Source organism: Tympanuchus pallidicinctus, unplaced genomic scaffold, assembly GCF_026119805.1.
Source record: "Tympanuchus pallidicinctus isolate F22 unplaced genomic scaffold, pur_lepc_1.0 scaffold4, whole genome shotgun sequence".
Classification (NCBI taxonomy): domain Eukaryota; kingdom Metazoa; phylum Chordata; class Aves; order Galliformes; family Phasianidae; genus Tympanuchus; species Tympanuchus pallidicinctus.
The window spans coordinates 18130931-18146582 of record NW_026294758.1 but is presented as its reverse complement, the minus strand read 5'-3'; the positions used below and the strand labels follow the sequence as shown (position 1 = coordinate 18146582).

Sequence of the window (15652 nt, the reverse complement as noted above, 5' to 3'; positions counted from 1 at the left end):
AAAAGATGCTTTCTGGACCTGTGTTTTAGACTCAGAGAGTTGAGATCCTTTTGCCTTTGAATGAGAGGGCCCAGATAGGGACGAAGGCAGTAATATAGTGACGTGTAGAATCAAACCCTGTACCCGTAAAGCAGTTATAAAGCAGGCGTGTTTTAATCAGTGTTGTGCAGACACTGGGTGCAAGGGGGATCATTCCTCCTAACTTGCACACCAGCAAGCATAAGCGTTACAGATTTATAAGCAGGTCTTATACATATTCATAAGATTCATCTACATATTCATTGCTTTCCGGGAACTGATTTACATGCTGTCCTCCACTCTGATGCTTGCGCAGTCCGTAGCAAGGGTCTCCCCCTGGTGGTCGTGGGGATGAAGTCAGAAGTCTTCCTCGGTCTGACCTTTTACCTTACAATAGCTCCCCCATCCAAACAGGTCAAAACCACTTGCTTTAGGCTGTTCTCCCCTTATGTTTGCACAGTTCCTTTGGTCCTGACTGCAAAGAGGTCAGTGTGTCCCATTGATCTTCCCTTATTGTTCTTCTAAGTTTAGTATACTTAACCCTTATGTGAGTGGCTCAATTTACCCAATTCTTGATCTCAATTCCCCCTTTTTTAAACCTAGCAAAGTCTTTTGCTAAATGATCCCATTTTGAGAAAGGGAATTCCTAAAATAACTTCCATTCTCCATCTTTGCCATAGTTTCTTTTTCTTCCAATCTTCATAGCTATCTCCCAACCCTTACAAAGCCACAACATAAATCTCAAACTTATACACATCAAAACAAGTAGGGAAAATAGTATAACAAAGTTGTTTCCACTGTACAAAATTGGGTAGCCAGCTAGTTAAGTTTTTCTACAATTCGGTACAGCCAAAGGAAGTATCGTCTAACTTGGTGGAGTACTTTAGTATGTTCCCATATGGTTTGCAGATCAGTTTCTATTCTATGGGTCTCATCTATGTAAGCGCAGCAGCTCTGATTAATAATTGCACAAACTCCCCCTTCTTTTGCAGTTAGTAGATCTAGCGCCATCCTATTCTGCAGCACTACCTTACTTAACATTGACACTTCTATTTGTAATGCTTGTATTGTGTCTATAGTTGCATTTTCTATTATCTCCAAAGTAGCTGAAATGTTAACTACTGTCTTTTCTAATTCACTTACTCCCAAGAACAGGATAAACCACCTAGCAAAGCTATGGAAGCTGGTCAGTTTTCTTCTATGAGAGGGTTATTTACACATTTCATCCTCTTCCAAGGAGTTCTCAGTATCCCGGGAGGAGGAACTGTTCCATTGAAAAAGGAATTATGTAGCACTAAATATCCCCATACACAATGTCCTCTCCAGTTCCTCAGTAGGGTCCTCCTTGCCTGTCCATTATCACAGAGCACCACAACCCTGGTCCCAAGGGGCACTTTTCTGACCCTTTGTAAAAGGCAATATTAAAGAAAGGGTCATCTATTTCATCCTTCCTTGGACCCTCAAGATTACAAAACTGTACTCCATCCTGAAGAGATACATTAAATTCCCCTACACTTATTGATCTACCTGTACCATTTCTCCTAAGTATTGTAATATTATGATCTGCCCAAAGTTGTAAATTAAATTTAGGTCCCTTTATTTCTATAGTCATATCTTAATCTGCGCACCTACATCTACCTCCTGCCTTGCTCCATAGTGTCCAATTTGTAGACGGAATCCCATGTTGAGGGAGTTCCATCCCTCCATCTCTTTGCAAGGCAGTGTACACCTAGCAATTCAAAATATTCAACCCGAGTGAGATTTTCTGTCATTTGTGTAAAAGCATTATCCTGCCAAGCTAAAGCAAGTTCTACAAACTCTATTTGCAAGAAATAATATATTCATGTTGCCTTCGTAAGTTTGAGCTTAAGAGGTTCCTTCTCTGCAACAGTCCACAGTGGTCGATCAGTCCTTCCACCTTCAGTGCTGTGTGAGTAGTCAGAAGCACTTGATAGGTCCCTTCCCTTCTTGGTTCCAAATGTGAATCTGAGAGAGATTTAACATAGACATAGTTGCCTGGTAATACATTGTGCATTGGACCATCCAGGCCTGTGCCCCTGTACCAGGTACCATTTTCTCAATTTTCTTTAACTGCTTTGCCAAGCTGACCGTATACTCACTCAACACCTCAACCCCCACCTGCAAAGAACCGATTTCCATAAAATACTGAGGGGCATAACAATGTGTCCAGACAGGCGTGCACCCATCTATCAACTTGCTCTCTTCCCTTCTAAATCAATTAGATTCCTGTCCTCTTTAGAATACTGTACAGGTTCTGACTCAGCTTCAGAGACTTTAAGTTTACCGTCTGGAATTAAAGCCCTCTTCAACTGCCTGTTCTGCCACCTGACCCACCATCTTAGTTCCAGTTTCCTGTACAGCGTTACCCTTCTGATGTCCTTTACAATGTATAATAGCCACGCTCTTCAGTAGATTTATATCATGCTGTTTTCCTTGGGTGTGCAATCCTTGCTCTTTCCAGATGGTACTGTGAGCATGTAGCACCCCAAATATGTAATTAGAATATGTAATATAAGTAAGGCTCTCGTCCAGGCAGTTATTTCAGCCTTCTGAGGGAAAGTCCCCTCAGGTAATGGTTGTGCTTCGATTATCTTGTCAGCTGCAGCTACTGCATTTCCTTACGGTTTCCTTGGCCCACAAAACTGCTGTCAGTACATCAGCTGTCTTCTGCATCTTCTAAGGGTTTGTCCTTCAGGTCCGACTGGCTGGAATATGCAGCTTCAGTTGTTTCAAAGCAGTCATGAAATGCTGGTTCTCCAGGAGCTCTGCTAAGGAAAGATACTGGGTTGACAATATTAGTTACAATTATTTCTACATCATCCTGCCTTACCAGGATGGCTGGGTATTTCAGGAACCTTTGGAGTGAGAGCCAGTGCCCTCTTTTTACCTACAATACAGCAGACACTGTATGAGATATTATTCGTTGGCCTAGCAGAACTTCACTGGCTTCTTGAATGTTGAGTACCAGCGCAGCCACCGCCCTCAAGCACCCCGGCCATTCCTTACTCACTTCATCAAGCTGTCTGGAGAAGTGTGCCACTGCCCTTTGATAGAGTCCACGGCTCTGGGCAAGGACTCCCAGAGCTATTCCTTGTTTTGTATGGGAGAACAGCCAGAAGGGATTAGCCATGTCTGCAGCCCCAAAGCAGGGGGCCTTCACAAGTTCTTCTTTCAGCTGGGGGATGCCCTCCTTGCTTCCCATTTCATATAATATTTTGGCTTTACCAACAGTCCGTAGCTGTGTATCCACAGTCAGCCCCATCCTGTCATTCCTGGGAGCGTACGGAGTTCCTTGGCAGGTTGCGGCTCAGGGGTTTGGCAGATGGCTTCTTTCCTGACAGTCCTTAAGGTTTGAAGTCCAGCTGTAATCTCATATCCCAAATACGTCACTTGCTATGGAGTTATTTGTGCTTCTGTTGAGAAACTTGATAATCATTTAAACCAAGACATTCAGCAAACTCACAGTCCATTGCACACAGTCCTCTTTTGCTTCTGTGGCATCTACGTACTGCAGTAAAGTTCTACCCTGGGATGGAGGAACCCAATCTCAGGTTCACGAGTTGAGCAGCTCTCAAAAATCATTGAGCTGTTCTCACAACCCTGGGTAAGACTGTCCAGGTTAACTGAGTCTTTTCTCCCCATATTGGAGTTTTCCTGTTCAAAGGCAAATAACCTTTGGCCAAACCAGGCAGAAAAGGCATCTTTCAAATCCAGAAGGCAAACTTCACCTACTCATTCCTTAACTCGGTTAATAAAGTGGATGTTGTCACCACTGCTATTTACTTGCCCTCAGATCTTGTACAAACTACAGTATTGTTATAGTTGGATTGTATTTGGATTCATATTCAATTAGTAATTCAGACTCAAAAAAATAAAAAAAAGAATAAAACAAATCTTTTATCCTTCACATATCCTCAAAGGGCACTGCTTTACCCTGAACTGGGCTAACTTTTGCTTTTAACTTAACTTCTATTGAGGGCTGCAGTTTTGGCTGTGCCAGGTATCCGTGATACCCACACTCCTAAGCTGACCTTATTTAAGATTTCTGTAACTTCTGGGGCTACAACCTTGTTTTTCCCAGTTTGTGTTAAAGGCAAACTTACAATTTCCAATCAGTTAATAGTGTTTGATCCTTAGCACCAGTTTTATTTAATTTAATCTCTGCATTCATTTGTTCTAATAAATCTTGCCAGAGTAGCCTGGCATGTACAAGAATTTATGTATTCCTACTTGTTTTCTCAGCCTACATTTATTTGATCCCCAAAAGTAAGCCTTTTCTTACTATGCAGTAGCTCCTACTACTGTTACAAAATCCCTGCTCTCCTAGCTGCAATTTAACCAGTGGATCTGCTAGGGCAAAATTCCCAGGTTCTGATCCTTCAGGTTTGCAATCAGAGATGGTTCCCTCTCACTCAGCTTGGTAAGATTTCTCCACCAGTGTCCCATTTCCCTGCAGTTTGCCCACTGCTTTCATTCCAGTGGGGCAGTGCCTTCCCTGGGCTCTTCCAGCCCCCCTATGTCTGAGTAGATCTCTGGGTCCTACGGCCCTGCTCTAGTGCCACAGTAACAGCTGCTGTTATTCCTGATTTCCTTACTTTCTCTGTTTCTCAATCTAATCTATTTTTTGTTTGTTGGTTGGTTGGATGGTTTTTTTTGCTTTTCCTTCATGTCGCTCACCTCCCTTCAGTCCTGACTTCCCTGTCACACCCTTCTCATCTTTGCCGTCCTCAGCCTGCGTCCTTCCCAAAATTTTCACTTTCCAAACTCTCACAATTACATCAGCTACTAACATCATACTTCAATTTCATGTCCTCCTCTCCAGAGGCTTCCGGTGCAAACACTGGGATTTCAAGTTCCCTAGATCCCTGCAGATGAAGGCTATTCTCACTTCCAGTGCCCTATCCTCCCTACCTCCCCCTTTGCAAGTAATGCTGTTTACAGCAGCAGTCTCCGTCCCCGGCTCACTCTCTCACACCAAGTTCTGCTCCAGGGGGGACAGTGCAAGGGGGTTGCTCTTGTGCCAGCGCAGATAAACTCACTTTTTCTTTAACCCTTTTTCTTTTGTACGTTATTCCACTGTTTGTACTCTCGATTCTACTTCTGTATACCATTAACAGTTTCTTACACCATCAAAACAGTTTTCACATTCCATTCAGAACCCACAAATGAAACAACACAGTTCTTCAGTTTCCATAAACCCTTAATACCATATAACTTTCCCCTAACACTCCGTATTGTTCATTTATAAACACCTCGCCACAGAAACAGCACTCACACACCTCAACACAAACAGAACACAGTATTACATAAATGAGTTGACAGTCATTCCCCAAATGGGCCGGGCATCTCTCTATGGATTCATCATCTCCATTCATAAATTCATACAAAAACATAAAGACAGACAGACAAACAACGATCATCGTTACGCTCCGCACTCACACTGCAGCTGTGCCATGCCTCAAGCATTCAACACATTCGCTCGCATTCACACATAATGCCAGCTTTACAATTTGCCAAAGCAGAGTTCGGTCTCCTTTTGAGTGCTTTGATGGCAGTTACACAGATACACGGTACCGAACACACACAACAGGTGGTGATAGCAGTACAATCTGTGATTCCCAGTATAATGGCCACAAGAATCCAAGTAGTAGTTTAACAAAATGCCTGATGTTACCAATCCCTGCGTACGACTTACGGGTCCCGTTTGTAGGAACTCCCCAAGGAGTTTTCCTACCCCAGCCGGCAACCAACCCAAGCTGTGAGCTCACTCTCCCAGGGGCAGCAGCAGTGGCTGTACCCAGCGTAGGACGTCTCCACACGGCTTACGGGTCCCCTCATTCCATACACATACCTGGTCCGCCGATGGATGGTCCTTGTCTGCTCCCACAGCGATCGGGTGAGGAAGGGGAGTCCTTCCGAGAAATCTCGGGGTGCGCTGAAGGCGTCCCCCTTCTCAACCGGTCCTGCAGCCGAGCAGAGGTTGTCCCATCTAGGGTGCCAAAATTGACTTGCGGAATCAAACCCTATAACCACACAGTAGTTATAAAGCAGGTATGTTGTAATCAGTGCTGCGCAGACACTGGGTGCAAGGGGGATCATTCCTCCTAACTTGCACACCAGCAAGCATAAGTGTTACAGATTTATAAGCAGATCTTATACATATTCATAAGATTCATCTACATATTCATTGCTTTCCGGGAACTGATTTACATGCTGCTCCCCCCTCTGACGCTTGCGCAGTCCGTAGCAAGGGTCTCCCTCTGGTGGTCGTGGGGATGAAGTCAGAAGTCTTCCTCGGTCTGACCTTTTACTTTACAATAGCTCCCCCATCCAAACAGGTCAAAACCAGTTGCTTTAGGCTGTTCTCCCCTTATGTTTGCACAGTTCCTTTGGTCCTGACTGCAAAGAGGTCAGCATGTCCCACTGATCTTCCCTTATTGTTCTTCTTAGTATACTTAACCCTTATGTGAGTGGCTTGATTTACCCAATTCCTGATCTGAGTAGGAGGACTGTTTTACCACAAGTGTTCATGGAATCACCTAATTTATTTGGACAACTGCTGGAGAAAGTTTTGGAAAAGTTTCAGGTTGAAGAGGGGGTAAAGCTGTTAGAGTATGTGGGTGATTTGCTGATTTGTGGAACAGAGGAATCCAAATTAAAAGAGACTACAAGTAAATTCCTGAATTTATTGGGGAACACAGGTTAAGGGTGTTTAAAAATAAACTGCAGTATGTGGAAAGAGAAGTCAGATACTTTGGGTATGTAATTTCTGTAGGAAAATGGAGAATTCTGAAAAAATTCAGGACATTGTGCAGCTTCCTCTGCCCAGGACAAAGAGGGAGTTGTGAAAGTTTCTAGGTCTAACTGCATGCTGTAGATTATGAATAGAAGCATACACACCAAAAAAAAAACCAACCCAAAAACAAAAACAAAAAAAACACAAATATCTCAAACTATTAGAGGGAAAACCCAACATATTAAAATGGACAGAAGAGGAAAAATAATTAGTAGAAGTACTGAAATGGGACTTAATTGCAGCACCTGGGTTAGAACTGCCTGCCTTAAAGGAACCATTTCACCTTTTTTTAACTGTCATTGAAGAAGCTGCTTTAGGAGTTCTAACACAAGAGTAGGAAGATAAAAGAAAACCTGTTGCATACTTGCCTAAGCTATCAGACCCTGTATCTGGAGGTCAGCCCTTATGTGTCCAGGTGATAGTAGCAACTGCCTTATTGGTGGAAGAGAGTATGTGTGTACCCTTTGGGAGTGTAAGGAAATTGCTGAGTTGTTGATTTTATGTGTTTCTCACCCCTCCTGAAGAGATTGCTGCACATTTTGAGGCATGATCATTAAAAACAAACAAAAAAAAGAATCCGCTCTTCAACCTCTTGGAAAAGCACAGTGCCAAAACCTCGCCTGTGGAGCTGGAGTGGGCATAGAACAATTGGTCCAGCTTAGAAGGAGTCGCGGATCGCATAAATTCTCTCCACAAGTAAACTTGCATGGGGGAGGGAAAGGGAAAATCAATCATTTGTGCAGCTCTAGGAGCTGCTCTTGCTGCTGCTGTAGAGATTCACATTGAACAGCACATGGCAGAAACCCAAATTGCTCAGTCCTTGCAGGAATTGGTTATATACCTGCAGAACCAAGTAGAAGATCTTAGGGGACAGTCAGAAAAAGAACATTCAAATGTCCTGCTTCAGCATGTCCTTAGAGAAAATTGTGTCAAGAGAAATGAGAGGGAGTTCCTCAGGTAGTGACTTCTATCCAGGAGAAAATCTGGGGGATGTGAGAGCCCAAAAAGACAAATCAGGAAACCTGGTGACCCTTCTCTGCCCTTTGATAGAAACTGGGCATGCATATGAAGAGAGTGAAGGTGGGTATTCAGATGTTAGTATCAAGGAGGTCACCTATTCTGAAAGATTTTGGTCACACTCCTAGGGAATCAGAGACAGAGTATGTATGGAAAGTGCCACTAACAGGGAGAACAGATCCTGTTAACTGAAAAGGAATCAGAGGGTTATTGGGGACCTGGAATACTTTTCACCACTGGCAGCCACTGTGCCCCGTAGTTCCTTACTCAAAGAAATGCTTACTGGGATGATTACTCCCCAGGACAACTGATGTTGATTGATTTGCTGCACATTGGTCCTGTTCCTTTAACCCTCTAAGAGCCTCTTAACAAATACATCTGGAAGGCTCAAAGACAATCAGGGGAAGATGTATCAAATTAACCATCTGGATTTCACCCACCTTCCAACATTTGGGACCAGGAAAGTTATTGTTGTTTTCTTTTCCAGTTATGCTTTCTCTAACCTTGGTTCCTCTGGAACTGGGAAGTTCTCTCTCTTTTGTTTTCCAGATGCTAACAAATGCTGATCCTGTTGCTGTACCTCACATGTTCCCTTCTCACCCTGCTCCTTTCTCTGGGATCCCCAGGGTATCATTAATGTCACTGTTTCAGACAGGCATATTCTTCAGATTAATTTTTGTAATTACTTATGCTGACCCTATCACATTCACTGGCTGGTCACAGTGCCCATATTGGGCATACTGGGCGTATGGGACTGAATTCTAATTCTAACAGAGGCTTAACCCTTTCAACCATGGTTAAGCACAGTGATAAAATATATTCAGGAAATGAATGGGGCCAAGATAGTGCTGGCTGACTCCCGCAACTCTGGGGAGATGCAGAACAAAAAGTAGGGTGCCGGATGCAACAAGTGATCTATGTGCATTGCAACACCCCTGTAATTTTCCCTGTCAGCACTGGGAACCAATGGGCAGATATTTTCTAATGTATTATCTCAATGGTAAAGAATTAGCATGAAAGACCACCAGTTAATTGCAGATGCACTTGCTATAACTCAAAATCATGTCTTCCTAAGCTATTAGTTGTAGAAGGTAAAGGAAATGCTCTACCCACTGAAATTTGAAGGATGATTTGGGACAGTGCAAACATATTTGAAAGAGAATTTCAATCTTAGTGGCATCTAGTTAATTTTACTCATCAAAGTTAATAACTTTGCCACAGCTTTTGTCCTAACAATGTGCAATGCTTCAGTACATACCATGTACCCAGTCATTGCACTGGGACTGAATCACAATGGGGTTCTGCCCTACCCATTAGAACACAGAGTACGGGCTCAACAGAATGGAAACAAATGACAAACTGTTGATGTTAGTTCATGTGCTGTATGGGAACAGGGAGGATTTATTTGTGAGAGTAATACCATCAAGACTCAAGACATTTGTCTTGACGCTGAGCAAAACATTTGCCATTTTTAGAGGTATCCCAATAAGACCCTTGAAATAGTGCTCATTTATATTGGTAAAGGATGTGTGTGCATGAGGACCTCTTACAATTTTATACTCTTAGGTAATATTACTGTAGATACAAGCAATCGTTCAAATGTCTGTGTTTGTAACTTCACTAACATTATGGGATGTGATTTCAATTATTCAGTGCCAGTTACGTCATATTAGTTCAATTATACATCAATCCAAGATTTGCCACCTGTCTCAATTGGAATTAATCTTGCTTTGGTAGAAAAATTATTGCAACATGACAATCTGTAGCAACATTTCTGTACCACCTTTCTTGTGGGATCAGGAAAGCCAAGGTGCAAGAAGAACTCAACTTGGGCGAGGGACGTAAAAAACAATAGGAAGACATTCGACAGGTACATTGGCCAGAAGAGACAGGCCAAAGTGAGTGTACTGCCTTTGGTAAATGTAAAAGGAGAACTGGCTTCAACAGACAAAGAGAAGGCTGAGGTACTGAATGAGTTCTTTGCCTCGACCTTCACTGGCGGCCTGGGTGAGTTCCAGTACTTCTCACATTCCTGAGCCCTGCATCCCTAAACCTCCAGATGGGGACCAGGGTGGTTCAACACGGCAAAGTGCAGAGTTTTGCACTCAGGCCAGAGGAGTTCCAGGCATCCATACAGACTGGAAGGAGCGGTCCTTGAGAGCAGCCCTGTGGAGAAGGACCTGGGCGTCTTGACAGATGAAAAGCTTAACATGAGCCAGCAGTGTGCCCACACAGCTCAGAAGGCAAATGGTATCCTGGATCCATCAGAAGAGGAGTGGACAGCAGGGACAGGGAGGTGATTGTCCCCCTCTACTCTGCTCTTGTGAGGCCCCATCTGGAATACTGCGTCCAAGTGTGGAGCCAGCAGTACAAGAAAGACAGGGAGCTGTTGGAGAGGGTCCAGAGGAGAGCCATGAAGATGATCAGGGGACTGGAGCATCTCCCCTATGAAGACAGGCTGAGGGAGCTGGGCTTGTTCAGCGTGGAGAAAAGAGCACTGTGGGGTGACCTCATTGCAGCCTTTCAGTACCTAAAGGGAGCATACAAAGAGGAGGGGAATCAACTCTTTAAAAGGGTTGGTAACTGCAGGACAAGGGGAAATGGTTTTAAGTTGAAGGAGTGAAGATTTAGGTTGGATGTCAGGGGGAAATTCTTTACTGTGAGAGTGGTGAGGTGCTGGAACAGGCTGCCCAGAGAGGTTGTGAATGCCCTGTCTATGGAGGTGTTCAAGGCCAGGTTGGATGGGGCCCTAGGTAGCCTGGTTTAGCATTAAATGTGGAGGTTGGTGGCCCTGCATGTGGCAGGGGGTTGGAGATTCATGATTCTTGAGGTCCCAACCCTTCCAACCCTGGCCATTCTGTGATTCTGTGATTCTGTGTTTATTGCTTGTAATCATATTTATGTGAAAGTCTGGCACATGCTGAGATGACTGGCCCAGCTCAAAATACCCAAGGAATCTGAAAGTTGGCCTAGGTATTAGATTACTTTTCCTAACTTTTTCTAGTCTCCTGATGATCCATGGGTAAGGTAAGTTCTGTTGTGCGCACTGGCAGCATTCACATTTTGCTCCTTTGCTTTTGTGTGATTTTAACATGTATCTTTCCCTTCTCCCCTCATTCCTCTTAATCTTTTTTTCTTGAAACCACCATGGGACAGTGATAGCAAGCTTTGCTCCGTTGGATGGTGTGAGAAGCGAGAATAATGCTTGGCTCAAAGTTTGTTCAGAGGCAGCCATCTGAGACATGAGAAGCTGGAGAATGCTTGGCTCAAAGCCTGTTCAGCAGCACCCATCCAAGTCATGACCTGCCCAACAAGTTTTTGAAGTTAACGGCTGACTACCATGAGCAAAGTGGTAAGAGGACAGATGTGCTGTTCCTCCTGATGAACAAAAATGTGGGTACCCCTACAGCTACCATCACTGTGGTGGACAGGACACAATGCCCCTGATAATTGGGGTAGTCAGGCCCGAATAGTTCTGAGGAAGAATAGGGAATCCCATCTGCCAAAAAGCAGCCATGTAAGCCAGCAAGACGTCACTGACCAACCTGCTGCCTCCGCATGGACCAGTGAGGCATCGCCAGGTTCCCTGGTGGTGACTATCCCTGCTCTGTAAACTGTTTGCTAAAATTTCTTTCTCTGCTATCACTAACTTCCCTATCTTCCCCACATCCCTTAGTGGCTTAGAACCTGTAATGCTGATTATGCTCTGAGATTTACCACCTGTTCATACTGGGCTGAACCATACAAGGGTGAAGAAATTGTTATCCTTAACAATCAATATTAGAGTATGGAGAACAGCAAGATGATTAGTTTTGATAAATTATTATTATCAATCATCAGGTCAGGTTAGTAAGGTAGTTTTCTTATATTAGAAATATTTCATAGTCTAGTTCAAAAACAAAAAAGGGTAAAAGAGGGGGAATTGTGAGGGGTGGATTGTGTTTTTGCAGTGGAAATTTCCAGTATTTCTGTATGTAGCATAGGATAAGCTACCTTTCATAAAAGAAAGTTGCTGAACAGAGTAAAATTGAGACTGGGGCGTTCTGACCTAGGTAAAATTGGCACAGGCACTAGGTAAGGCAATTGTGTGCAGTAGAGCAGGCACAGAACAGAACTGGTGTGCAGGTTGTTGAAAATATTGCCCTCTTATCATTATAAGAAGTACAGAACGTACCCAAAGACAATGGGTTGGTAGCAGACATTGTATAGAAGCATAACATAGCAACAGCATCGGAAGATTGTGAACTCAACCAGTGAGTGACTTTACCTGCATCACACCCAGGCTACATAACAGAATGGATTTCACTGACTGGTTATACAATTTCTCCCTTGTCAGTAGTGGGTTGCGCCCATTATTGCAATAATGCATAAACTGCTCTTCACAGAGATCTTTGCCTGATCTGTGATTAGAAATTTCTGGTCTTGAGCGTGTTTCTCACATAGCAGTAACACCGCGTAACAGTGTGGCTGTTCTGCAGGGGCAGCTGGCTATTCTGAACTTTCTAATCTTCCTTGCTAATTATGGAAAGCTTAGGCACTCACTGCTGCTGGAATGACAGAGAAAGCATAGATTCGTCTGGTTCTAATGGAGCTGACCAAGAATTTCATTACTGTTTCAGAAAGGATATTGGATGCAAGCTTGAGAGTACTTTGCAGTCAGAGGTAAAGGTGTGATACGAAAGTAAAAACAAACAATATGTGAGAAGATTGTCGTGAAGATCTAGGCAAAAAGAGTAAAAAATTAAAAAGGACACAGAAAAGAAAGCAAAAAGCACAGTGTCCTGTTGGAAGCTGTGGATGGCACGAGGAAAGAACCCATCCTCAGGATGAGCAGGGATATATCCTGAACAAAACAAGGGCTAAGCTGAAGAGCAAAAAAATCAGACTGCCCATTGAAACAAGCATGAAGAAAATGACCAGTTATTAAATTCATCAGTTATAACAAAGTTGTTCATTAATCAGGAAATGTTCGGGTATGTATTGCAATACAAGTCTCCAGACAAAAGAACAGAGCACCCTGAAAGGCAGCCTTATTAGTGTATGTACAGAAAGATTTGTTGCTGTGAGACAAAGTAACTGTAATGCTAAGATGGAAATGACGGGCCACCACAGGCCTCCCATATTGGAGAAGGGGTTTATGTCTGCCTTTTGAGATACACAGTTCTGGGAAAACTGGTGCTTCTTGCTGTTGCAGAGAGGATATACATACATAGAAGGGAGGAGACGATGGCAGCATCTTAGCTTTTACCCAAGTGTTCTTACTGGCATCAGCTAACCCTGCCCAGTTGCCTCTCATCCCTTCCCGTCAGAGCTCAGCAGTAAGAGTAATTCTGCTTGCTGACATGTTTAAGGAATATAGCACAGGGTGTGTCCTAAGAGCAAGCAGGACTGGGGGCTGTTAGATGTCATAATACCCCTTTAGCAGTGGGCTGGGATTGGGTACACCAGTGGCCAACTTAATGACAGTTTTAGCCCTGGGCTGGTTAGTGGGCTTTCACTGGGAGGAAGGGTGAAACCTGCATGATGGAGTCTGCCTCACTAGTTGAAGGAGGGACCTACAAAAACAGGTATGAATGTCTGCAGGAGCTGTCACAGACAGATGGAAATGGTACCACAATTTAACTGGATCTTACTTTCCAATCCAAGCCGAGGTGGAAAATGACTGAAAAGAACAGTTTGTGGACTGGGAGATGACATTGGAAAAAAAGTGCAGTGTGACTGTCTGGGAAATGAACTCTGCACAAATTGCAGTCTCAGCTCTGGCAAATGTTCAGATGCCATCATGCAAACAGTGAAATCAGACAATTAACTATGTGGTAAGTTGAAATGACTTGAAAAAAATTGAGACATCTTGCAAAAATTCAGTAAAACAAAATGCAGGTTGTAAATGCAAGCAACTCTTCCGTCATCAGAAGCAAAACGGGAACCTGGTAATTGATTCAAAGACATTGGCAAAAATGATGCAGCTGAAGCCTATTTTTCCAAAATAAGGTATAGACTCCTCCCCTGGAAATGAGATTTTCCACCAGCAGTCTACCTCCAGCCAGGAGTCTTCCTTCAGCTCCCAGGGGCACATGCTAGTCTCGGCAGGCACCCAGCTGTGAGGGTAATTGAGCAGTGCAGCAGAGCAGGTTTGGGATTTACAGCAGTCAAAGGCTTTAAAATGAGATTAGATAGCTCTTTAAAATCAACTGTAATCCAGAGTCAAAAGAAAATGCTATTGCTGGATGAATTTTCTCTAAGAGTTTAACAGGCAAAGGAAATGCAACAAGCAAACTGCCACTGCTGCCTAGCGTTGTTTTGGCAAGTCCTGACCATGCTGTTGGGGCCTGTGACTGTCACAGCTGGGAAAAGGAACAATTCCATGCTACGTGCCAATCATGGCCTACCACTAAAGCTTCCTTAGACAGGGCTTTGAAGTTTCCCAGTGCCAGACCGAAAATCAGACAAGAGCTGGGCTTGATAAGACATTCCTCTATATTTCAGGAGATATCAACAGTCCTGCACACCATCATGAGCGCATCCCATTAGAGAAAAGGCTGTTAACTCTCTCCCTTCCTGGTTGGTGAAAGTGAGTAAGTGATAGAATGCTTCATGCATAAAACATGAGCATGACCTCACATTTAAGAGTTTGACTTTTATTTCTAATTAGTTAGGAATTGTTCATTGGAAACAAAACTGTATTGGAAAGAGGATATCAGAAAGAGATCAAACTTTCAGATGAAGTTAGGCCTGATAAATTCTAAAAAATATTCCTAGTGGGCATTTTTCAGTGTGGGAATAGAGGGTCTGAAGTAGGTTTTCTGTCATGAGAATAGCCAATATATGCTTTTTTCAATTACTACTGTCAAGAATATAGGTTACAACTATTACTAATTCCAGGTTTGCTTTGAAAGAGCTGAATCTGGACTACTGTAGTTATTTGGGAAGCACTGAACACAAAATGTGCACATCAACACATGCACAGGCTGTGATGCGTCATGCATGCCCATCTCCGACCTCTGGTGTAAAATGGCACTGAAGTAAGCTTCAGAGAGACCGTGCAGTGCCTACAGTCACAAAGAACTTGTTTGTAGCTGGAAATGGTGCCCAAATCAACCAGGACACCACATCTCAACAATACCTGCCCTCCTGCTGCCTTTAGTCTGTCTTTTCTCTCCTTAAACACTAGTGCTTGTTCCTTTTTCCTCTGCAATTAATTAGCAGAAAAGTATTTATTCACTTTGAGGGGGAAAAAAAATCTTCCTCAGCCTGTTTAAGTGTGTTTAAGATATCTGTAAATCTCCTGAACAAATTGTTTCAAGGTCTATACTGAATGTGGGATTTAGTGCACTAAAATAAAGGAAAAGTTTAATGGAAAAGTGTGGTATGAGCCAACCATGACCTGATAAGGGAAACCAGGATGTACCAGATGCTCATTAAGCAAGACTAAAACTGCTTTGTTTATTATTAGCAAACGTTAGGAAAAACAATAAATCTGTCTTGTATAAAATGCAAAGTCATACAAGTAGGTGGTAATCATGTGTATAAATATGTTAAGGATTGTGGAATAAAGATGATGATAGCAAGACATTCATATTGAATGTGTGACTCGTCCTTCCTCACTGACTAAACAAAACAGCAACAACTGAAGTCTTACATCCTTATGGAAAATAACTATTATGGCTTCTACATATGTCTGTGCGTCTGTTTATTCAACAACTCCCCAGCAAAGCTGGATACTCTTAGTCCTGGCATGTCAATGACATCGATGTAGGAATCTAGTGCATCCTCAGCAAGTTTGCTGACCACACCAAGCTC

General features: G+C 43.2%; 1 long non-coding RNA gene across 2 annotated transcripts in view; it reads left to right on the top strand.

Annotated features, from left to right (window-relative positions):
• The window catches only part of LOC128089534 (uncharacterized), a 67505-nt gene extending 52273 nt beyond the window's left edge, over window positions 1-15232 (top strand). For both annotated transcript variants that reach the window (XR_008210545.1, XR_008210544.1), the window contains one exon: window positions 11009-15232. This is a non-coding gene — a long non-coding RNA (uncharacterized LOC128089534). The remainder of the gene's footprint in view (window positions 1-11008) is intronic.
• The last annotated feature ends 420 nt before the right edge of the window (window positions 15233-15652 follow it).